This window comes from Onychomys torridus, chromosome 3 (genome assembly GCF_903995425.1).
Source record: "Onychomys torridus chromosome 3, mOncTor1.1, whole genome shotgun sequence".
Classification (NCBI taxonomy): domain Eukaryota; kingdom Metazoa; phylum Chordata; class Mammalia; order Rodentia; family Cricetidae; genus Onychomys; species Onychomys torridus.
In genome coordinates this window covers 9044304-9069848 of record NC_050445.1, presented here as the reverse complement: position 1 = coordinate 9069848, position 25545 = coordinate 9044304, and positions in this window count along the sequence as shown.

Sequence of the window (25545 nt, the reverse complement as noted above, 5' to 3'; positions counted from 1 at the left end):
CCCCAAGACTCCCTGCCTTCTCTTATCTGACCCTGGTGTTCACTTTATTAATAAACTGGGCTATAGTTTATTAAGCCTAAGGTCAAACAACTTAAGTTTTCCTTCTCCAGGTTTTGATAAGCAGGAAAGACGTCATCATCTAGCAGACCACTAACTGGCCCGGCTATAGCGGTTGTGACACGTGTCCCGGGACCTTGTCTTTTTCTGGCTTCTGTTTGTAACAGCTCAATAAACCTTTCTTCTACTTCAGCACTCCCCAGGTCTCAAGAGTTTGCCTTTAAAACACTAGCAACTGTAATCCTGCTTCATGCCCGGCACCACAGCAGGGCTATCCATATTTCTTCAAATTGTGCCAATAGACATGAAAAGTAGGTTTTTTTTTTTTGTTTTTGTTGTTGTTGTTGTTGTTGTTTTTCGAGACAGGGTTTCTCTGTGCAGCTTTGCGCCTTTCCTGGATCTCGCTTGGTAGATCAGGCTGGCCTCGAACTCACAAAGATCCACCTACCTCTGCCTCCCAGTGCTGGGATTAAAGGCGTGCGCCACCACCGCCCGGCACGAAAAGTAGTTTTTAAAAATTTCTTTGAGGTGGCGCACCAGCCACATAGGTAGGGTGTCCTGAACACTGACCTATAGGAGGTGAGGGTTGCCTGGGAACCCAGCTCTGTTCCAAGCTCACGCTCTATCATCTGGTCATCCTGTTCTGATCTTTGTCACATTCTTCTCTGGATGCCTTGGCCTTCCTGCTTTCTTGCCCCCTTTGTCTCTTCTAGCTAATTCTAACCATTTCACACAGAGTTATATTTCCCCCCAAGAGCTGGAATTTTTAAGGATGATGACTTTTAAAGCAACAGATTTAGAGGTTAAATCTAAACCAGGACATGGACTAAATACATCTTACATTTTGCACTATGAGATGAAAATGAGATTTTTAGGGGTAGAGTGGATGGAGTGTAAAGTGGTAGGCTCGCTGTCATGACGACAGAGGCAGAGCTGTGATGGTTAATCTTGGTTATGAACTGGCCTGGGTTTAGAATCATCATGGAAACACACCTGTGGGTGTGCCTAGGAAGCGATTTCCAGAGAGTCTTAACCCAGGAGGGAAAACCCACTTTGATGTGTGGCTTCATCCTACAGGCTGGACTCCTGGATGGAATGACAGAGAAAGCTGGCTGAGCATCGCCGTTCTTCTCTCTTGGCTTTCTGACTGCAAACGCAGTGTGAGCAGCTGCCGTATGTTCCAGCTGCCACGCTTTCCCTGTCATGACAGACTACACCTGTAATCTGTGAGCCCAAACAAACCTTCCTTCCTTAGATTGCCACTGTTGGGCTTTCTCCCAAAGCAGTGAGAAGAGCGACTGTGTTATATGTTTCTGGATATGTGTTTATGATCTGCTTTGCTGCCCGTGATAACACAGTCATGGCAACCACAGCTTCTTGTAGGATAATGTTTTCTTATGACATTTATTTATTTATTGCTCATTTGTGTGTGGCATGTGGGTGGAGGAGGTCAAAGAACAACTTGCAGGGATCAGTTCTCTCCTTCCACCATGTGGGTGGGAAGCTGAGCGGTCTCTCCAGCCCTATTATAATGATGTGTGTGTGTGTGTGTGTGTGTGTGTGTGTGTGTGTGTGTGTGTGTGTGTTTTACATTCATATGTTTTACATTTATGTCTTTAATGCTCTCTGTGTGTATGTGTGTGCATGTGTGTGTTTTACATTTATATATGTTTTACATTTATGTCTTTAATGCTCTCTCTCTCTGAGTGTGTGTATGCACACGTGCACGCGTGCATATGTGACACACACAAGCCAATGGTGATATAGAGGTCAGAGGATGACTTTAGGGAGTGGGTTCTCTCCTTTCACTATGTGGATTCTGGAGACTGAACACAGGTTGCCAAGTAAGGCAGGAATCACGGAAACCTGCTGAGCCATCTTACTAGCCCTTTTATATTGGTCTTAATTACCAACAGTAACTCTAAAACTTCTCATTACATATGCTCCACACAGTTTTGTGTGTGTGTGTGTGTGTGTGTGTGTGTGTGTGCGCGCGTGTGTGTGTGTGCGCATGCGCGTGCGTGCGTTATACAGTGGCTAAGAAAGGGATAAATGGACTACAGAGTTTAGAAAGGTTACACTAGAGGCCGGGACAGAGAGCCAATGCTGATGTTCACTGATCAGAGGAGTCCTGTAGGGAAGTAAATAAGAGCTTTTATGAAGCTACAAAGCAGACACGGTTGTCAAGTGCAGGTCTGGATGGTAGGCAGGCAGTCTGAGGGTCAGTTTGAAGCAGATGATGCTAAAGGCAGTAGGTATTGTCATGCATTGGAGCCTGGAGACTGAGACAGATTTGGGGCTGGGTTGCTGCGCTTTAAACCCAAGGCTTTTCATGGTGTGGTGGTTTGAAAGAAAATGGCCCCAAAGGAAGTGACACTATTAGGAGGTGTGGCTTTGTTGGAGTAATCATGACCTTGTGGGAGGAAGTGTATCACTTTGGGGGTGGGCTTTGAGGTTTCCTGTGCTTAAGCTATGCCCAGTGACATAGTTCACTTCCTGTTCCCTACAGATCAAGATGTAGAACTCTCAGCTCCTTCTCCAGCACCATGTCTGTCTGCATGCTGCCATGTCCCACCATGATGATAATGAACTAAACCTCTGAACTGTAAGCCAGCCCAATGAAATGTTTTCCTTTACAGGAGTTACTGTGGTGGTGATGTCTCTTCACAGCAATAGAAACCCCAACTAAGACACATGGGCTAAGCCAGAATTCTATCACTATGGCAGTTTTCCTGAAGGAGACTCACGATGAGTGAGCAGGTGGTGAGTCAGTGCACCACTGTGCCTGAGTCTTGGGCTGTTCTTCTGTAGTCCAGGAGAGAGGTTGTAGCCGATGTGTGCAGTAAGTTCACCAGCTGGATTTTTCTGATAGGATTTTGGTGTGCCCATGTGTTCATGTATTCCAGTTTACTTTGATAAGTTCATAGATGACACATCCTGGCGAACAAGAATAGGCAATAGTATGTAAAACAGATTACTAAATGGTCTTATAAACCAAACCAAACCAAACCAAACCAAACCAAACCAAACCAAACCAAACCAAACCAAACAACAACCCAGAGCCAGATATTGGGGTAAATTCTGAAAGATCAGAGAGACAGAACGATCCACAGCCAACCTCACCTCACCAACTCCTCAGCTGATCCTGTTTCCACAAATCCTCAGACTGAAAGCCTCTGAGTCCTCACCCCTCAGTTGAACTGCTTAAAAGGTTCTAGTTCCTAGTCCTCACACCTTATATACCTTTCTGTTTCCTGCCATCACCTCCTGGGATTAAAGGCACGTGTCCTTCCCAAGCAAAGACGTGAGATCTCAAGTGCTGGGATTAAAGGTGTGTGCCACCACGTCTGACCCTGTTTCCAGGGTGGCCTTGAACTCACAGAGATCGAGACCAATCTCCACCTCTCAAGTGATAGGATTAAGGGTGTGTTCCACCACTGTCTGGCCTCTATGTCTAATCTAGTGGCTGTTCTGGTCTCTGATCCCCAGATAAGTTTATTAGGGTGCACTATTAGGCTACACAATATATTGGGGTGCACAATGTGACACCACAATAGTATGCCCTGTGGTCTCTGGGGGTGGGGTGGTTGCTGGCCTGCACAATGAGATGCTCACTCTGCTTCAGCATTTGCACACTCTGAATAGTGAAGTCCCTCAGGACAAGGCACAGCCTGGAAGCCACAGTTTCATAGATGGAGTAACACAGCGCAGGGAATGGGATGAACTCCACAGAACTGTAGTCGGGGCTGATGTCTACGCCCTCTGGATCTGTCCGGTGTATGGACACAGCACTGTCACCCGACTGCTTTGCCATTTTCTCTTGGTTTCTTCTCCAGCTTCCCCATCTCTCTTGAGGTCTAACTGCAGGACTCTGATGCAGTTTCCCAGGTAGGATTCATCATGCCTGTCACTGATTGGCTGCAGCAACTGTCAGACATTTCATTCAGAGCTGGAGCATACTGCAGCAGAGCGTGTGGGTCACACATACTGTTTGGTCAGGTGACTTCCTGAGTATGTGATCTCCTCTGAACTTTAGCTCTCCCTGCTTTACACACCTTACAGGGTTATCACAGCACCAGATGAGACAAGAAAGACCAGCATGAAGACAGACATCTTCTCTGGTTTCTGATTTAAAATTCAACACATTCCCATTATAAAAAATAAAGTACAGCTGGGTGGTGGTGGTGCATACCTGTAATCCCAGCACTCGGGAGGCAGAGACAGGTGGATCTCTGTGAGGTTGAGGCCAGCCTGGTCTACAGAGTGAGTTCCAGGAAAGGCTCCAAACCTACAGAGAAACCCTGTCTTGAAAAACCAAAAAAAAAAAAAAAAAAAGTATAAATAAATTACAAATAGCTAAGTAATTTTTTTTAACTTTCTAGATCTTTTTCTCACTATACAAAAGAATAACATTTATTTTTATAAAACTTGAGTTCATTCTACATTCTGGATTTTTGTTTTGTTTTGTTTTGTTTTTCGAGCAGGGTTTCTCTGTAGCTTTGGAGGCTGTCCTAGAACTCGCTTTGTAGACCAGGCTGGCCTTGAACTCACAGAGATCTACTTGCCTCTGCCTCCCGAGTGCTGGGATTATAGGCGTGTGCTACCACCGCCAGGCTGGATTTTTTATAGTTAATTATTTAGCGTGTGTGTGTGTGTGTGTGTGTGTGTGTGTGTGTGTGTGTGTGTAGGGGCTCCTGCATGCCGTGATGCTCATGATCAGAGGATACTTTATGAGAGCCAGTGCTCTCCTTCTACCATGCGGGTGTCTTAGATCAAACTCAGGTGTCAGGGTGGCCACAAGTGCCCGTACCCTCAGGGCTTTCTCACTGGCCCTGTATTCTTCATTTTATCTTGCCTCTTTCCTTTCCTGGGCTGACATCCTTCCAGGTCAGTGCAGAGAGAGCTGTTGCAATATTTTTCATGTTTCCATGCTACCCTAATTGCATGGGCGTGCCATAAATTATTTATCCAGTTTCACAGTGGTAACCGTTTAAGCGTGTGTCCAGTTGTTCCGTTTTTGAAGTAATACTGTATAAACAGTGCTGCATTGGAATATTTTCTGCACTTTGAATGCTTACTCATGTGTATTTCTTGGAAAGAAATTACTGGCTACATTTACATTTTGAAGGACATTGTTACCTTGGAGAAATATTTTGAAGTTGTGGATCTCTCTACACACACACACACACACACACACACACACAATTGCCAGTTGGTGGTGGTGCACGCCTTTAATCCCAGCACTGGGAAGGCAGAGGCAGGCAGGTCTCTGTGACTGAGGCCAGCCTGGTCTGCAGCGTGAGTTCCAGGACAGCCAGGACAACATAAAGACACTCTTACCTAAAAACAAACAAGCAGACAAACACTAAATAAAAATTCATTATCGGGCTGGATTCTAGAAAACAAGCAGTGAGTGGAGGCACGTGTGATTTAATCTATTGGTGCTCAGTTTCTCCATCTGTAAAGCAGAGAAGAGACATTCCACCAGGTAGAAGTGTGGTGAGGATTAGACGAGGCAACATGCTGAGAATCCTGTCTGCACGGAGAAGGGGTTTAGGAGAGATGCTGCGCCAGGCCATCTTAAGCTGGAACTGCAGCTTTGGCCTGGCTTGTTGTTATGTGACAACATTTTTGCTAGGGAGATGCAACACACATGTCTATTCTCCCTCAGACAGGGAATCCGTGACAGGCTAAAGTACTTGGTGCACCAATGAATTTAATCACGGTTACCTACAGGAATACTTACAGGAGTAGAAATGATTCAAAGACAGCTGCATCACCAAAGCCCACCCCAGCATGTGTGACAGCTCACAAAGCTGGGAACCTGGAGCTCACTGCACAGCCTGCAGGTAGCTCAACAGGTAGGAGAGTGACTTTTTCAAGTGCCTCGATTGGTCTAAACCTCTTCCAAGCAGCTTGGCTGCTATCTGCTTCTTTCAGGGAGCTTTGCTTGTCTGAGAGTCTATTTTGCAGCTTGGCTTGGCTTTTCTGAAAAGGATTCTCAGCTTTTATTGCTTACTCTGGCAGGGAGGGGCCTAGTGAAACTGGTCAGTTTCAGGGACTTCCTGAAGCTCTTTTGAGTCATTTACCTTACTGCTTAAAGAGCTTCCCTGGGAGGATGGAAGGTTTTAATCTCAGAGGAAACTATTACACAACACTAGTTTATTGTCTCAAGGACAAAATTGGGATAAGCATGTGTCCAGACCCCCAAGGAAGCCCTCCCAGCAAGAACTGCCCTGGCGTAATTTAGACAACCCAATTCCTCCCTTCTTCTGTAGCTCCTTCTGTATCATTGCCAAGTCTGTCTATGAGTCTGGTATATGAGGAAGCAGAAGCCTCTACCATTGGCCTCACTTGACCTCTTTAGAAGTGGGTACAGTTCTAAACTCCAGGAAGGAAGAAGATGGTTGTGCCCCTGCTGTGTACTGGACTTTACTATACCTGTAAAGACACAGCTATGAATTCCTGAATTTTTACACTATGGCGTAATGTTAGAATTGCTGGGTAGTTAGAGTGTGGTGGCCCAGGCCACACAGTAAGTGGCAGAGCAAAGACTGGGCCCAGGGTATCCCTCAAAGTTGCTACGGTTCCACAGTACCCCAGGTCTAAGCCCAGAGACACACTTCACATTCTCATACTGCCATGATTTAGAACACCTTCTGGCTGTACTTTGTAAGTCTTTGCTGGCAAGTCTTGGTTTTGATCTTTTGACAGTGAGATGACCTTCATAGATGTTTGAGGTTGTCAATGAGTTTCTTCCTTACAGTGCCACGGTGCTGTCTTTCGTAGACAGCATTGTGTTGGGGGGAATTGTCATGTGATCACGGGTTTTCCTCTGGACAGGTGTACCTTGCTGTCCTGTCACGTTGGGCCTGGGGTGAGTTGTTTATTTCTGACAGATTATTAGGAGTAGGACTGTTCTGCCCCTCTTTTAGACTAAAGCAGAAACTGCTGGGTTGCCTTTGCATCATCCAGGTAATATCTACAGCTTGCTAATCAGCTGGCCAAGGATGTCTGTCCAGGCTGCCATGCACTGTGTGCACCTGTGACAGACAGGACCGTTCCGTCTCACCTGCACTTTCATTATCCCTCTGGAGAAATTTCAGTGTTCAAGCTGCCAGCCCCATGGCCTCAACAACCTAGTGTAACTCTGGAGTTAAACAAGTCCTGACTGGTCTTTGCACTGGTGGGTGCTGGCATTGCCTGTCAGTCTGTCCAACTTCCGTCTTTAGGTCCATCAATAAATAACACTGAAATGGGCTCACACTGCCTGTCTTAGTTAGGGTTACTATTGTTGTGATGAAACACCATGTCCAAAAGCAAGCTGGGAAGAAAGGGTTTATCTGGTTTACACTTCCACATCCATAGTCCCTTACTGAAGGAAGTTAGGACAGGAAAACAGGGTAGGAACCTGGAGGCAGGAGCTGATGCAGTGGCCATGGAGGAGTGCTGCTTACTGGCTTACTCCTCATGGCTTGCTCCTCAGTCTGCTTTCTTAGAGAACCCAGGACCATCAGCCTATGGATGCCCCCCCACAATTCCCCCCCCCTCAATCACTAATTAAGAAAATGCCCTCCAGGTTTGCAGACAGCTTGAATTTAGGAAGGGATTTTTTTTTTTTTTTTAAATTGAGGCTCTCTCCTCTCACTTGACTTTAGATTGTCCCGTTGACATAAAACTGTCTTGCACACTGGCCTACAACTCCTTTTGAAACTCTTTCCTTTAGTGCACCCGAAGAAGCACCCAGCTGCTCTCTCTGCTCCCCGGGAGGAGTGAGGGCGTTTTGATGGCCTCCCTTCCTCTCCAGAAGAGGGGCCCGCAGTCACCCCTGCTTGCTGTACTTCCTGCACAATTTCCTGTCTGTTTCCTGGAATGCTAGCTGCTGTGTTTTCTTTCCTTGTAGTTTCTAAAGTGACCTGTCCTTGGAAACCACCGTTGAAAACTCTCTTCCACATGTGTGTCTGGCTGAGCTCCTTCATGGGCTGCAGGGACAGGAGCGTTGTAAAAGGTGTTGAGAAGGATTTCTCTCACACACCTTCCATTCTGAAATCTCAAGTCACTAAGTAAACATTCATTAAACATGTTCTGTGTACTCGATATACACTGAGATACTGTGCAGGACGAGACCAGCAAGGTCCTCTCTTAGACAGAGCTCAAATTCCAGGGAGGGCTTGCTGGAGTGAGGAGCAAGTGAGGAGGCCACCATAGGAGTGGCACATGGTGCCACCCGTGAAGAAGACACTGACAAGGGTAGCATGGCAAAGAACTGTGGAGAGGGAACCCTGGCCTTCACAGAGGCTTCTCTGAACTGTTGCTCAAAGGGTGCAAAGAAGTCAGCTACACGGCAAAGCCAGGTAAGATCTTTCCAGGTGCAGGGACCAGCCAGTACAAAGGCCCCGAGGCAGGACAAGCTTGGGTTATTCAGAGAACTGAAAGAAAAATTGACTGGAGCAAAGTTCATCCAGGCATGAAAGACAGGAGGGCCTGTGGGGTCAAGACAGGAAGTTTAGATTTCATGTTCTCTGTGTAGTGTAGCAGTGTTCTGTGTTCTTGTGTGATCATGAGTATTCATTTGTGTGAACGCCAGATCATGTGTGCTATGGATCACCGGGCATACAAGTGATATATATGCAAGCAAAATACTCATATACATAATAAAATGTCTTTTTCTTTTTCTCCTTTCTTTCTTTCTTTCTTTCTTTCTTTCTTTCTTTCTTTCTTTCTTTTCTTTTTTTTTGAGACAGAGTTTCTCTGTGCATCCCTGGCTGTCCTGGAACTCACTTTGTAGACCAGGCTGGCCTTGAACTCACATAGATCTGCCTGCCTTTGCCTCCTGAGTGCTGGAATTAAAGGTGTGCTCCACCATCGCCTAGCTAAAATGTCTTTTTTTTTTTTTTAAGAAAGAAAGAGATGACAGGAAGTCGTTAGCACCACTGGATTCCTGAGGGGGTAAGCTGAGCCTTAGGACTATCTTCCACAGAGTGAGGTTGCTGAAGAGAAGGGAGGAAAACGCCACAAAATTTTCTGACCGGGTTGCAGCTTCCAAAGCAGGCGCGGCCTTCCTCCGGCAGAGTTGCCACCCACATGCGCATGGGTCTTGGAGCCTTAGACAAGGGACGCTTATATTTCCGTGTGACCTCATGTTAACTCGCGATACCTGCCGTGACTCTATTTCCAAAGAAGGTTACTTTGTGAGGTACTGGCTAATAAGACTTCATCATATTGGCGGAGGATCGCAACTCAACCTGGAGCACCACCGCTTTCCCACAACTACCAAGCTGCAAAGTATAGCGCAGAGGTCATGCCAGGATTCTCAGACGAAGTCTTCAGTACCACGGTTTGGTTTGGTTTTCTTCCCCTGCCCCGTCTTTCTCAAATCTTCCCCTCACCTTTCTAAGGATTGCCCCCAACTTTGGAGATCTTTAGTCCGTGCTGGTCCCCACTACAACACTTGCTTAAGAGCAAGCAGTTTTCCTGGAGGCTCAGAGCCGAGAGCCAGGTTCCAGGTAGTGCAATACTGAGGGCTGGAGAGATGGCTCAGTGGTTAAGAGCACTGGCTGCTTTTCCAGAGGTACCAGAGTTCAATTCCCAGCAACCACGTGATGGCACCCAACCATCTGAAATGAGGTCTGGAGCCCTCTTCTGGCCTGCAGGCAGAACACTGCATACAAAATAAATCTTTAAGGGGGAAAATAAAAGGTTGCCCTACTGATTTGAGGAACCAGCCTCCTAAGGCTAGCATCTGTTTTTCCTCTAATGGTCCATTCCACACCCTTCCCAGCCACAGCAACCACTGCTCTGTCCTCGACCTGCTCCAAGCATCTCTCACTTTTCCAGTCCCAGCAGATCTCTTAGGGTTCCCATGGAAACTCTCGGGCTTACTTCTCTGGGTTGAGAGGTGGGAGCTGAATCTCTCTTTCTGGCTCATCCCTGCATCCCATATTCATTCAAAAACTGGGACAAGGGCTTTTAACCACTGAGCAGTTAGAGTCTCCTGACGGCTGTGCTCACAGAGCTGGGGAGACCAATGAATCAGAAGAAAATAGGGTTGCAGATGACCTTGGATCAAGGGCAGAGCACACCACCTCCCTCCTCTCCACTCACTCTGATGATGACAGTTTTACAATGTTATTGCTTCAATTGCTTCTGTCACATAAAACTACATTCCCACTCTCTCCTCTGCTTATCTTTCTGGGGAGCCAGAGTTCCTGACTGGTGGCCACAGAGACCTAGTTCTACAATTTCTGGAACATGTCTGGGCCCTGGTGTGCTTTATGATCATTTTCAAAGTTGCACCAAACTGGCCACTCTTGGCCCACCCACCCCAGCCTCCCAGGCTCACAGAACCTGAGCATTATACAATTGAGCTTCACTGTTTAGACATGTCTCTTTCTCTGTTTCAGCAGCCTGGTGACCCTAACAAGCTTCTTGTTCCCTGAACCTCTAGTCCTTAAAATTTAGCACAGCCGTTTTAAAATAAGAGTGATTTTTTTGCTCCTTCAACCACAAGGGACCTCTAGCAAAATCTGAAGACATTTTTATTATGAGGCTATGGCTGCCGCTCATATGGGATGGGTAAAAACTGGCATGCTGCTGAACACCCCACAATGTACCTGACACACTGTCCTCCATTTCTGTCCCAACAAAATCTGACATCCAAACATCACCAGTGCAGAGGCTGAGAATCTTGGCTAAAAAGAATAATAAATAACAAGTACATTTTAAAAATTACAAAATAATGCATGGTCCTTATGGAATAATTGAAAGTACAGATAAGCTAAAAAGAAAAACATAAACCTCTTAGAATGCCAGAATAGTACAGTTTCTGCTTTTGGTTATTATTATTTTTTAACGATAAGAATTAAGAATAAATTGAATCTGCTCTCATTCCCAGCAAAGCTTATTTATTCTTATTAATTTTTAAGATCCAAATGGACTAAAAAATGAGTTAGCTGAAGTTTTTATGGGTCACTGGGAGGGAAAAGCAAAGTCACAAATAAACACTAACTCTGTTTCCACAACCAAAAGATGGATTCCAGATGTATGTCCAGGTAGAGGTGCCCCCCAAACTGTAAAGGGAACCCTGACAGAAGTATGGGGAGCTCAGGAGCCCCACCCCTTCTCAAGACCTCCCGAGGGGGTGAATGGATTCTACTACTAAGGAGATGCTGAGACCTCGGGGCTCCAGGAGGAAGAGGCTAATCGTAGTTGCTGTTTTTAAAATGGAAGGCATTTAAAATAGTAAGATGCTAAAATAATGACCATGGAAGAGAAGAAGCCCTTTTGTGAGTGAAAATCCCAAGGCAATGTGGCAGCAAGCTGAAGGTATCTCTGTGTGACATGTGGGGACCCAGGGAAGTGGGCAGCTGCGTGAACATGGTAAGGAGAATGTCTATAGGACTGTGCCTGGCAGCCACTGAAAACTTTAGATGTGTGTGGCTGACATGGGTGGTAGGCAAGAAGTGAGCCCAGAGCCTCCCTGTCTGCTCTGAGAAGGAAAGGATGGAGGAGACAGACAGAGTGCCACAGAACGCCCCACGCTCCCGTCTGCAGAGGCTTTGTGCTGGCTGGGACATCTGGGGCTGGAGATGAATCACATGCTTGTCTGAGTTGAAGAAGATAGAGTGTATGTTGAGTCTGAGGCCAACTCTTTGCTTTTCTGAACAGGAAGTTGCCTCCTCTTGAACTCTAGTGTTGGTGCAGGGACCATAGGGGCTTTCATCAGAGGAGGTTGCCCCATCGTTAGCCGTGAGCAGATTCTTCCAGACGGAAGCTGTCAGCAGTTCATTCAAAGCATAGCAGAAAGGGGACAGGGCTCCCTAGTGAGAGGCAGAGATGAATCAAGACAAGTTGGCCAGCTGAGGAGGGGGTCACCGAGGTCTGAAAAGGGTATAGAAGGGAGCCAAGGCAACTGTGTAAGTTAAAACTCAGGTTGCATCAGTGCGGTTCAAAGCAAGATATTTTACAATGCGGCCTAACCAACTGTGGTATGATTTTTAAGGATTAGTATGGAAGCTGGAAGCTGTGACCTTGCCTATAATTCTAGCTCTTAGGAGGCTGAGGCAGGAGGATCATGAATTTGAGGCCAACCTGGGCTACATAGTCAGACCCTGCCACAAATAGTGAAAAGGAAAAAGAATTCTTTACAAACACAAATAAAAGCAGCAATGACAGTCTAAAGAAGAAGGTGGCCTCGTCACCCCGCCACCAGCTTTAACACAGCCCTGTCCCATCTAGTCCCAGTGATGTTCAAGCAAGGTGTTGGCGTCACATCACTTCATCTGCAAGTATTCTGGCATCTATTTCTAAAAAGAAAGTAATATGAATTCTTCATAAAGTGTGTAGCTCTTCATTAAACTGCTGTCAGCACTGATCTGAAAACACTAGAAACAGGATGACATCAGAAAGTCTCTTCCCACACCTCCCCCTGGCAGGGCAGTGCTCTTCTGTTGCACAAATTCCTGAAGGTCTTATAAGAAAAACCTGGAGCCAGATATTGGGGTAAATGCTGAGAGATCGGAGAGACAAAGGAACGAGCCACCACTACCAAATCCTCAGGACGAATGGAGGCCGAGATCCTATCTCCATGAATCCTCTAACTGAATCCTTCTGAGTCCTCAGCCAAAAGGCTTCTAGTTCCTGTCTCCTCACGCCTTTTATACCTCTCTCTGCCCAGCCATTTCCCTTCCTTCCTAGTTCTGGGAGTAAAGGCATGTGTGCTTCCCAAATCCTGGTAACAGAGGCATGAGATCTCAAGTGCTGGGATTAAAGGTGTGTGCCACCACTGCCTGGCTCTGTTTTTCTCCTAGACTGAATCAGTCTCATGTAGTCCAGGGCAGCTTTGAACTCACAGAGATCCAGACGTATCTGCTTCCCAAGTGCTAGGATTAAAGATGTGCGCCACCACTGCCTGGCCTCTATGTTTAATCTAGTGGCTGGCTCTGTCCTCTGATCCTCATGCAAGCTTTATTTGATACACAATATATCACCACACTCCTCCCCACAGCAAGGAAGTGCTCCTCCCCATGGCAAAGCAGTGCTCCTCCCTCTGATTTTGTACCCTGGGCATTCCTCTCTCATTGTCCCCAACAATGTTTCCTTGTTGTGCCCTTCACTAGTGTACTCCTGATTTTTAAAAATATGGTTATTAGCATATATTAATTATACACAAGAGGTTTCATTATGACATTTTCATGCATGGATATAATGTATTTTGATCATATTCATCCTCTGATAATTTTTTTTTCTCAAGATGTGGTCTCTAGTGCAGGACAAGGACCTCCCTGCTCATCTGAGGATGACCTTGAACTTCTGATATCCTGCCCCCACCTCCCAAGCACTGTTATTGTAGGCATGCATTTCTGCCCGGTTATGTGGTGCTACAACCTCGGGCCTCAATTGTGTAGCAGACACTGTACAGGTGAGTTTCATGCCCAGCTCTGCCCTAATATTTAATGCTCGATATCATGCACTACCCAGTCTTTCTCAGGATCCCTGTGGGGTTCAGTTGGAACCGTGCATCTACTTCAGGACAAAGAAGGAGTAAAACCCGATTTTTCAGGAAACCTTTCCAAGCTAGGGACCACTTAAAGGAGGACCAAGAAGCAAGGGAGAAACAGAGGGCTGGAAAGCAAGACAGACATCAGCAAATGCGCTGACGTGAGGTCCCGAGACTTGAAGTGTGGAGCTCAACATTTCTGACTATTTGAGAATAATATTAGTAAAGAATCAATCGATTGATCAATCAACCAGTCAATCTAGAGAGCTCTTTTAGAAGTTTCCAGAGGCTCTATCCTGAGAAGTGCATTTCATGTGATTGCTTTGCTTTACCTACTGGTTCATTTCTAAAACTAAGATTTGCAACTGTGTGTCTCCTCGGTGCCTTTTCCTAGTGTGGGGATTTTCCCAGCATCCTTCGGTATTGGTCACTGTCACATTTTTCCACCTGTTCCATTGTTTCTCTCGCACTGAGGCTCACTGTCAATCCTTTGTGAGCCACACAACGCTTCCTGTGGGCCTCAAGTGCACAGCAAAGTGATCAGACAGTTTGCAAACAGAGTTTTAAGGATGTGAATACATCCTAACACAGCAGTTCTCAACCTTCCTAACGCTGTGACCCTTTAATATGGTTCCTCACGTTGTGGTGACCCCCAACCATAACGTTATTTTCTTTGCTATTTCATAACTGAAATTTTGCTACTGTTATGAATCATAATGTGAGTATATGGTATTTCTGATGATCTTAGGTGACCCCTGTGAAAGGGTGGTTCTACCCCAAAAGTGTGGCACCCCACAGGCTGAGAACTACTGTCTTAGAGGGAACCCTGTCTGCAGCAAGTGCCACTAACATACCCTGGAAGGGCAGCTATTCAAGGGAAGAGCTGTATTTCAGGGTGTGTGTGTGTGTGTGTGTGTGTGTGTGTGTGTGTGTGTGTGAGCGCACGTGCGCACGCATGCGCGTGCTCATAGAGAGACCAGAAGAAGGTGTTGGATCTCCTGGAGCTGGGGTTACAGGTAATTGTGAATCACCCTACATGGCTGTTGGAAATTGACTTGGGTCCTCTGTAGGAGCAGCAAGAACTCTTAACCAATGGGCCACCTCTCTGATTGTGTCTTCAGTCTCATCAGTTCTGTCACCTACTTCCTCCTGTTTTAGGGAAACAGATGATCACTCCAGGAGTACCACCGTCTAGTTCCCATCACAACTGAATGGCCTCTGGGGGACCATTTCTACCGAGGCGTGCACGCATGTGCAGGATGAAGAGCTGTGTAGTTCTACAAACTCTCCGTCAATCTTTTTCAACAGACACACGATAGCTAAAAATCACCACAGAAAAGTTTCGTTTGAAATTAGAATATAAATATGACCACGTGTATTGAGATAAAAATCCAGAATTTCTTTCATTGAAAATTATTATTTACAAATTTCTTTTTCTAATGGATTGTAGATGTCAAATTCACCAGGATAAACCTCAGTTGGAGACTGGGATTATAAGTAAACCAATGTCAAAAGGCTTTGATTTAACGAGCGTGAGAGAAGGCTGGTGAGGGGCATAGTTTGGGGGTATCCACAGGGATGATATAATTAAAGTGATGAACTAATATTCAGAGTTGCGGCCCACATGGGTCCATTGGATTTATTAAGTTCCCTTTAGTGTTGGAAGCAGGGCCAATTCAGCTATGTTCACGTAGGGAGAAAACTCGTCTGATTGATTCAAGGCTTGAGGGATGAGTTTCCAAACTCCCAGGCACAGACTCTGAAGCCATGTTGATTGCAGGAGGCAGTTCTGAATAGACATGGGAAGTAATGAGGCCTAACTTAACATTAGTACAACTACGAGAGGTTGCAGAATACTGGGACTAGGCCTCACCATTTCAACAACCAGGAAAAGCCACAAACTGTACCCTGTAGGGGACCAATCAGAAGTGAGACAAACAAGTACTAAAGGCTCTAGAACATAAAGGATAGCTCACATCATTTGCATATAGATTGCCAATTTCCTTGAAGCAACGCCAGCACCAATTATTGTTTGACAAAACTTCTGTTACCTCATTCCTACCCAATCAGGAATTCAACCCCCATCTGAATCTGGAATTCTACACCCCCATCCTTTACTCCTTAAAAACCCTGCCAAAACTGAGTTCAATGCTCTCCTTGATTCAACTGCTGTGTCAGAATGAACGGGAAGCCCAATAAAGGTTCTTTGCTTTTGCATACAAATTCGGATTCCTAGTGGTCTCTGAGGGGCTCATGATGCAGGCATAACAGGAAGGACTTGGGGAAGGGGTGGGCCAGCAAGAGAGGCTACCATGATTCTGCTGTGAAGACATGAAGTGAGCACAGAAGCTGAACTTTACTTAGCACAGCACTCAACATCCTCTTCCCTCACTCCCTGCAGGTTCTGGTCCCAAGAACCATTTGCTGGTGAGGGGCAGAAGCCTACCCAAACCATCAGAAGGGACTATTGCATAAAGTCTACATGTTGAAAAAAACAAAAACAAAAACAAAACAGGGGCCTCCTGGCCACTCCCAGCCAACCCCACCCCTTCAGCTTTGGCCTTTCTTCCTTACCTCAGTTCCCAGATGCTCACCTCTAGACTACGCCAGCTCCTTCTGTGTCCTGAATGCTGGACTAGTCTCCTAGGGCTGTTGCCATAAACCGGTGGGTGTCAACAACAGAAAGGGATTTGCTCACAGTGCAGAGGCAGGAAGTCAGAAATGAGAATGTCTACAGGTCTCCCCACCACTAGCTCTCAGGACTCTCTGTAGGAGGATCTATCTTTGCCTCTTACAGTTGCCCAGAGTTCCTGCTGCTCAGGCTTCTCTGGTGCTGTCAGATTTGCCTTTATTTCTGATCCATAGGAGCACCACAACAGCCCCTTCCCTCTGTGACTATGAACCTCTTCATAGCGCCTTCTCCCTAGGGTCTGCCCAAACTTACCTCTTTTCATAAGGACACTACTCACAGGTTTAGGGCCTGTATTTCTGTCGCTGTGATAAAACACTGTGACCAAGGAAGTTCTAGAAGAAAGAGTTTACTTCGGCTTATGGTTCCTGAGGTTTAGAGTCCATTACCTCCAGAAACATACTTCCTCCAACAAGGCCACACCCCCCTAAACCTCCCAAATAGTGATACCAGCTGGGAACCAGGTATTCACATACATGAGCCTGTGGTGGCCATTCTCACTCAAGCTACCAAAGGGTCTGCTGGTCGACCTCATTTTAACGTGATTATATTTGCAAAGACCCTGTTCCCAAATAAGTCCATGTTCACAAGTGCTCAGGGTTAGAACCTTGACGTGTCTGGGGGGGGGGGGCAGGGGAACAACCCATAACCGACACTCAGGCCGAGTCTCTCCTCCCATATTACATGTGACCTGCTCACTCACCTTCTTCAAGACGTTTCTAAATGTAGCTTCTCAGGTCATGTCCTCAACAGAACCTTCTCCCACCACCCTCCGTTCACACTGAGACTTGTCCCAGCTTTTCTACATCAGCTTCTAGACTCTTCAAAGCTGTTCTTCCCACATTGTGAATTTCCCTGTGAACTTACCAGCTATCTTCTGTGTTGGGTTGATTTTTTTTTTTTTTTCAAGGGAAAACCTATCTGTATTTTTTTGGGTGTTCATGATTTTTTAGTATTATTGTCTATTTTTTAAAAAAGACTTATTTATTATGTATACAGAAGAGGGCGCCAGATCTCATTGCAGATGGTTGTGAGCCACCATGTGGGTGTTGAGAATTGAACTCAGGACCTCTGGAAGAGCATTCAGTGTTCTTAACCGCTGAGCTATCTCTCCAGCCCCGTCTATTTTTTTAAAAGCAAAATTTCAAGCAGATCCCACTTGCTTTGTATCGTGTGGCGTGTGATTAAGACTTACACCAACCTTTCCTTGGGCGACTTTTCCATACATTTGGTATTTGTTCTGGATGCTTTAAGAAACAGCAACACACATAGTTACATTTCTCAATACCAGAGTATGTAATCGTCTTGGGCTGTGGTTTCAATTAGCATAGCAAACTCAGTACATACTTTCTTCCTGGCTTCTAGATTAAAGAGGCTGTTTTCACTTTCTAGCCCAGCTCTTCTTTCATATTTTCCTTACTAAAAACATCTCTGGTATCTATGATGGCAAGTCAAAAAAGCAAGCAAGATTCACATAGGGTCTACATTACAATTCCATTTTTATAAACGAAGAAACAGCAGAGATATACATGGTATGTGTTTTATATGAGAAGAATCTAGAATTGAATGCTTTAAACATGTACGTTTATATATATTTATACACACACACACACACACAGATGTGTAACTCTGGAAATATCAGGATTAAGAGGCAAATAAAATGTCTTCTTTTAGACAGTGATATTTCCATGGCACAGGACACCAAACACAGCATACTGCTGTGTGGAACCCTACAGAAGTCTCAGGATTCCCTCTTTACTGCCACGGAAACTAACCATTAATATGAATATAGACCTCAGCTATGTTTTGAAAGTGAGTAGAGAGAGGAAGCCTGGAGGGGCTAGAAATACGACCAATGGCTCATGGGGTGGGCTGTTCATGATGTTGGCTTTTATTCCTTTACTATATTAAACATGCACCTGGGTATTTGTTGTCTGTCAACTGAGGAAAGCTCTGTGAGTCTGGGGAGGGGTTCTGGTCCGAGGCAAGCCTTTTCTGCTTACAGGAATGTGGAGGCATCTGTGTCCATGGGTTCATCCTTGGATGTTGTTCTCAAGACAAGCAGCCATCTTTAAGAATACACAGCTCAGAGCCATTAGAGACTTAGAAGTCAGTCTCAGGACCGATGAATGTCTCCCTAACCCCAAGAGCATTTAGGAAGGACCTAAACTAATGGGTCTTATCCTTTCCTGTTGGCACCACAGAACTTCCCCTGAAGTCATTTAGAGTAGGGCAGATGGATGCCCTGGCACCATGCTTGAAATAACAGGACTTAAATTTTGGAACAGCTGTTGTTTTGTGTCTCTTTGTGACATGGATCTAGTACAAGATGGCAAGCTGGGCTCTGCCAGGTCTTGGGCTATTGCCTTAGGCAACCTGGCCTCTGGGTTTGAGGTGGAGGTCATTAGAGCAGAAGTTCTGTTGGTAATCTCACAGTCTGGTGTGCCACAGAGTCACCGCTCCACCCACAGTCTGACTCAGTGCTCACGCCTTGTGCCTAGGAATCAGCATTTTATTTTCATGTTTGTATTTGCTTGTTTGTAAGAGACAGGCTACCCTTAAATTCACTACCCTCCTGCGTTAGCTTCTGAAGGCTGGTGTTACATGTGTGCACCGCCATGTCTGGGTTAGGAATGTGAATTTTAATGGCTTTCTGGACGCTGTTTTCCAGCATCTCTTCAGCAGGCTGCATCACTGCCTCGCTTGGCTTTTTGGACGCACACCCCTCAGGCCTGATACCTTACTAGAATGACTTACAGAGATCTGGAAAGCTCTTTTTCTATAATTATTGTTTTACTGTTAATGGTCTAATCAAGAGCAGCCATATCGAAGATATCTATAGAGTGAAGGGAGGGATGGAGCGCAGAGCTTCTGTGCCCTTTCTGGGTCATCTCTCTATCCGGAACATCAATGAGTTCTCCAGCACAGAAACTTCCTGACCTTCATTCAAAAGCTTTATCAGTCTTCTTTACATACGTAAGATTAATCAAATCATCGGGTACTGGTGACTGAGCTGTGTCCAGCCTGGTTCCCCTTCTGGAAGTCAGGAGTTGGCTGGACATTCCAATCACCCAGTGACATGGCTAGTCGTTCTGTTGTGGCCAGCCCTTCCCTAAAAACAAGGGCCTACCTCCTCATTTAATTTTGCTGTGACAAAATGCTGTAGACTTGAGCATTTACAAGAATAGGGATTTATTCCTTATAGTCCTGGAGGCTGGAAAGTCCCCGGTCCAGGCTGGCACAGATCCAGTGCTGCCGAGGCCGCTCTTCGATTCCAGGAGAGCATCTTGCTGCTGTGACTTCTGGATGGGACCAGCCCTGTGTCCTTTTTCAGAAGGGTGAAAGAATCTAGCTCATTCCTTGAAGCCCTTTTGTTGGGGTGCTAATTTCACTCATCAGTGTCCCACATGGTCATGACAGCTCTGCCTTTTAACACTGAGTTATATAAGACACACTGAGTCTTAGGTTCTAACAAACCTGGGGCTGAAGAGATGGCTCAGTTGTTAAGAGCACTTGTTGCTCTTCCTGAGAACTTGGGTTCTGTTCCAAATACACATATCAGGCCCATTGTATACACACACACACACACACACACACACACACACACACACACACACACACGGGTGTGCGTATGCACACGTGCACAACTTAAAAAAAAACAAAACGAAAAATCAACAAAGAAGAAAGATGCTCTTATTACTTAGGAGGCTCCGAGAGTTTTAGTTGTTCTGTTCTGGAACCAAGACAAAAACCAAAGCTACTCCCACATTACTACAGCCGCCCCCCCCCCCAACCCGTGATTCTGGTGCCTGTGAGAACTGCCACTCGAGAGGACGCTGATAATGCCAGAAAATTCCAAGCCTCAGCACCACTGTGGCGAGGGGAATTTCCGTTTGTAATGTAGACTGTTCTCTGCCCTACACTATAACATCTTTCCTTCCAGTAAGATCCTTCTAGAACAGCTGTAGACCACCTCTCAGGTCCCACTGAGCCCTTTCCTGTGACTTCGCTGCTCGTTTGTAGAATTCTCTTTGGCCCTTCGCATGTTTGGGATGCTTCTTAATTCTTACGTGCATCTGTCTGGCTCATCCCTCCTGCTGCCTGAGAACCCGGCTGTACATTTCTTTAATGGACCTTGATGAAAAATTTAACATCCTTAGCGCGTATACTGAAATGAAACTCTCAATAAATATTTAATGGGGAAGAGCGAAGGCATGGATGCCGGTCTAATACAGATGGAGAGCGCAAGGGGTTTGCGTGCAATCTGGGCTTAATAGTTTCTCACCAGTCACCTGAGAGAATCTAACACTGAGACTAAACTCCTCAACATAAGCCAGATAGTTTGGAATGAACGTCCAAGCAGAAAAAATCCCTGCCCTGGAATGACCACAACTAACAATTGGTAGCCAACTTTCGTAAGGAGTGAATGAAGTCTTCTTGAGTGAAGTGTATTGTTTCACACGGACATGACCCTGTGTCAAGGACTCCAGTGCCTCAGACCCACAGGAATGGCGAAACCCAACCTAGCTTGGGGGAAGCTCAGAGGAATGGTCCAACCTCCTTGTTTACCCGTGTGTAATAACCCCACCTCCTTGTTCAGCTGTATGTAGTAACTCTGCCTCCCAGTTCAACCTTATCTAATAAACACTGGAGCTTCTAGGGCGCTGTGGCTTCTCCAGTAGAGAATCCAGTCCACCGGATCTTAGCTTTTCTGTGTCTGTCTTTCTTTGCTCCCTCTTTGCCTCTAGTTAGGGTTCCAGAAACCAAACCATGCAATGGCATGGCAAACTTTGGAGACAGTTTGGCAAGGGTGGTACAGTGAGGTGAGTGGTCAACTTGCAATTAGAGGAGCAGGACCCCCAGCCTCACTCCGTAGAAACTGAGGGACTCTAGAGTCAGTTGCTGGTTGACATTTTCACTAACTGGTCCTCCATCTACAGAACCATCTGAGAAAGACCAGTGTGCCGGATACTGTATTAACCATTCTGTGCACTGCCTCCTGTGGCTGGTCCACTGGTCTAGACTGCGTAATCACCTTCCCAGTGTACACACATAAAGATGAAGAGGAGCCTTGCTTCTGCACTCTCTAGTTGGAGAGTTTTTCTCCAGGTGCCACCAAACCCCAGTGGTCCCACAACCCACATATAAAATAATCATATAGATACTTACATTATTTAAACTGCTTGGCCATTAGCTCAGGCCTACCATTGTCTAGCTCTTACTCTTATATTTAGCCCATTTCTATTAATCTATACTTTGCCACGTGGCTCGTGGCTTACCAGTACCTTACATCTTGTCATGGCGGCAGCTGGCAGTGTCTCTCTCCTCAGCCTTCCTGTTCCCAGCCTTCTCCTCTTCCTTGTCCCGCCTAGTCTAGCTGCTACTGGCCAATCAGCACTTTATTTATTTTAACCAATCAGAGCAACACATTTGACATACAGAACATCCCACAGCAGCACTCTGCTCTGCCACAGCACCCTTCAGTCTCCAGGCGTCCTTCCCAGGGTTCCTGACTTCTGACGTAATTTATGATTTATGGCCTCTGCGAAAGAAACCTGAATGGTATTTTAGAGTAGGGAGGGCTGTGAGAGATATCCAATTCACCTGATTCCAAATGTGGGCATGGGTGGGGTCCCTCCAGATCTCCCATGTCATCACTCTAGGCTTCCCTCCCTGGGGCTTGCAGAGTACCTGGGGGGTGCTGTGAGATGTGTGTAGAGGCTGCTGACTCTGAAGCGGGCACTCCCATGCTAACAATGGGGGGAGATGGGGAAATGGCCCAGTCAATAAAATGCTTGCTGTGCAAGCATGGGGACCTGAATTCTGATCTCCGACACTCACTCATAAAGCTGTGTGTGGTGACACAAGCCTGCTTTCCTAGAGAGGAGGGTTTCTGGGGGATTGCCATCCATCCATCCAGGCCAGCAAAATGGGTAAGCTCCAGGTTCCCTGAGAGACCCTGTCTCAGAAAATAAGGTGGAAGACACCTGACATTGACTTCTACACACTATACTATTGAAAGAAAGAAAGAAAGAAAGAAAGAAAGAAAGAAGAAAGAAAGAAAGAAGAAAGAAAGAAAGAAAGAAGAAAGAAAGAAAGAAGGAAAGAAAGAAAGAAAGAAAGAAGAAAGAAAGAAAGAAAGAAAGAAGAAAGAATAAAAGAAAAGAAAGAAAAAAGAAAAAGTATCACAGAACAGACAGACAAACAAACCTATGTGCTGGGGCAGGAAGGGGAGGGGGTGGAAAGCATCCCTAAATTAGTCAAAAGGAACTTTGCACTCCTCCGAAGCTACAGAAATTCTGCCATTCTGAGCACAAAGGCATTTCTTTGTACTTCTTGCTGGAAGCAAGGTTAGAAGACTCAAGCTGCAAACACGTTACACTACAGCTTGACAAAAGGAAACAAAGGAGGCGTCTGACTCTCCCTTTTCAACCTAGGGCGTTTGTTGTTCTGTTCGGAACAAAAAGGCTGTGGGAAGTGTATCCCACGGGACAGCTCAGACAGTGGGCTCCGCTCTTCCAGCCCCAGCACAAACCCGGCCAACAACAACTGAATCCGACAGCTGGAATACATTCTGGATGTCTACTCTGACCGTCCACTGTGATTGTATTTGTTTCCACAATGCTCCCAAACTCATAACATACATTTAAAATCAAGGACGCCCCCTCCCCCAGACCAGTTCCCTTAAGTAGAACCTAGTTCATGAATCATCCTCTTCATCCAATTCAAACTTAGTGGCTTGAGGAAGCAACCGCTAACTGCAATGTGAACCCAGGAGTGAGGTCTTCGAGGCAGGTCTGCGCACCACACTCTCTAATAAACCAGGGGTAGGCGTTGGGGTGGGAGGCCCTTGAGGAACAGTTCTGATGATGCAAACGTTCATTCTCTTTGGCCTGGAAGTAATCAAGTGACCTTTCTGTGCCCTCCAGATTTTTTTTTTTTTGTAATCAAGGTGATATGGATAATTTTTATATCTTAAAAATCACATTATTGCCAGGCGGTGGTGGCACACACCTTTAATCCCAGCACTCGGGAGGCAGAGCCAGGTGGATCTCTGAATTCGAGGCCAGCCTGGTCTCCAAAGCGAATTCCAGGAAAGGCGCAAAGCTACACAGAGAAACCCTGTCTCGAAAAAACAACAACAACAAAATCACATTATTATTATTATTATTATTATTATTATTATTATTATTAGGTAAACAAGGTGATATGGATAAGGGCACAGTGCACATATGTGTGTAGGTGTGAAGGTCAGAGAACAACATGTAGGAGTTGGCTTTCTCCTTCCACCATGTGGGTCCTGGGGATCAACTCAGGTCATCCATCTCAGGCTTGGTGGCAAATTCCCTTATCCACTAAGCCATCTTACCAACTCCAGATTAAATTTGGCATAAAGTCACACTAAGCATGATTTTATTTTCCCAGGGCCACTGGGGTCACATTCAGGAGAGGGAATGTATGGGACAAGGAAGAGGACCACCACAGGGAAGGTGGATGGACCCCAGGATGGTAGGACAGTACAGGTTTAGAAGAGCAGATTCCTTCACAGAACTGGATTTTGCCTCAGGCTTGTCCTGTTGCTGAGAAATCAGAGCCCCTGCCTCTGCCCAGCCGCTGAGGAAATGTAAACTGTACATTTGCTCCAGGGCTTTTCCTCAACTATCTGGGCCTGGACAAACACAGAACTGCATTTCTTGGCCTCAGACCCATCTGGACTAGGGAAGCATCCTGCTGCATTGGCTAGACATCAACCAGAGGCCACAGGAGAGCGAGCAAGAAGAATGCCCTCTTATCCGTGGTGGGAAAGACGTGGTGTACAGGATTTGAGGTCACTACACACTGGTAGGGACACGCCAGTCAGTCTGGGCAGAAGCCTTGCTTGCTCTTCTTGTGATACTACATCTGTAGGTCAAATGTCACCATTCAGAACCAGCCTAAAACCTTAGTTAAGAGTCAAGAAAAAGAAGGTAGCTAAATGGGTCCTTGTTTTTTGTTATTGTTTGTTTGTTTGTTTTGTTTGCCAAATCCAGATTGCTTCATGACTTGTCCTTGAGAGGTTCCCTGCCACTAAAGGGATTTACCTGGACTTTCACTGTGCTCCAGGATTCCTGCATACTTCATTATAATGTGGGTAGTCACAAGTTGCTTCAACAACCCGCCAGGCTCAGACACAGCTCTGTACCCTGTGGCAGGTCGAGTGTGGTCTAACCATTTGTTTTGTGCCAGGCTCTGTGCTGTGTAAGGTTTCCTGGAGTCTCCCCAGTGGCTTATAAAGTTGGCTTTTACACATGAGCATACCAAGGCTCAGTGAGGTGAGGCTCCCTGCCCAAGGTCTGAGAAGACTATCCGAACTGACTGACTCCAGGCCTCATCCGCTAAGCAGGACCAGGTGTCTCCTATTCTTGGCAACGTGCAGACAGTATGGTGGTGCTCTCAGTTTCCCCATGCTGGGCGTTTCTGTTCTGAGGCAGCATTGAAGGGGCAGCCCATACCCAGGGAGGCACCAGGGTCAGACTTTTCAAGGGGTCTTCAGGAGTTCTGTCCACTGTGAGGGACAGGCCTGCAGCAGCTTTTGGGGCTGCAGATCTGAGAATTCAGGAGGCATGGGGAGATTGTTCCTGACTACCTGTCAAACGGCAGAGCCCCTCTGAGAGCTTGCGGCCCTTAAACTCCATGTGAGGGTCACTGGCCAGCCTTGGAGTCAGTCACAGACTCTTCTCCGGAACTCTCACGGATAAGGCCAAGGGCTCAAAGGCTGTAGCACTGGGGTCACAGTGGCAGAGGATGAGCTTTCTGAGTGAGCTATGGAAGTCACATTCCCCTCAACAGCTTGCCTCAGTTGATCAGAGAGCAAGGGAAAAAGAGGAGAGAGAGGACGGAGGTCCCAAAAGCCCAGGATCACCCCTCCACTCATTCACTCTAAAGCCAGAGAGAGGGGCGGGGGTGACCGCAGGCTTTCAGCCCCGGAGGAGCAGCCTGATCTAATGAACAGTGAACACAGCAGCGGGAGTGGACAGGGCGTGGCCCGCACACTCTGGATCCTCAGTGTGCTCCGTCCCTTTCTGGTATCGTTTACTGTCTAGTCAGCAGACGAAATACTGGGTTCCGTCGTATTTCCATCTCCGTGTACTGTCTGTCCTCACTCGTCCCACCCTAACACTTCTATTTCCCTTTCAGAAGCTCTTTCCTTCAGCAGGCCAAGCACTAGCACTTCACAAACGAATCTAGTTTTAAAATGAATATTATGTTTCATAACCAAAGCACTAGCGGGTAAAATCGCTGCAGGACCCAGAAAACGCCA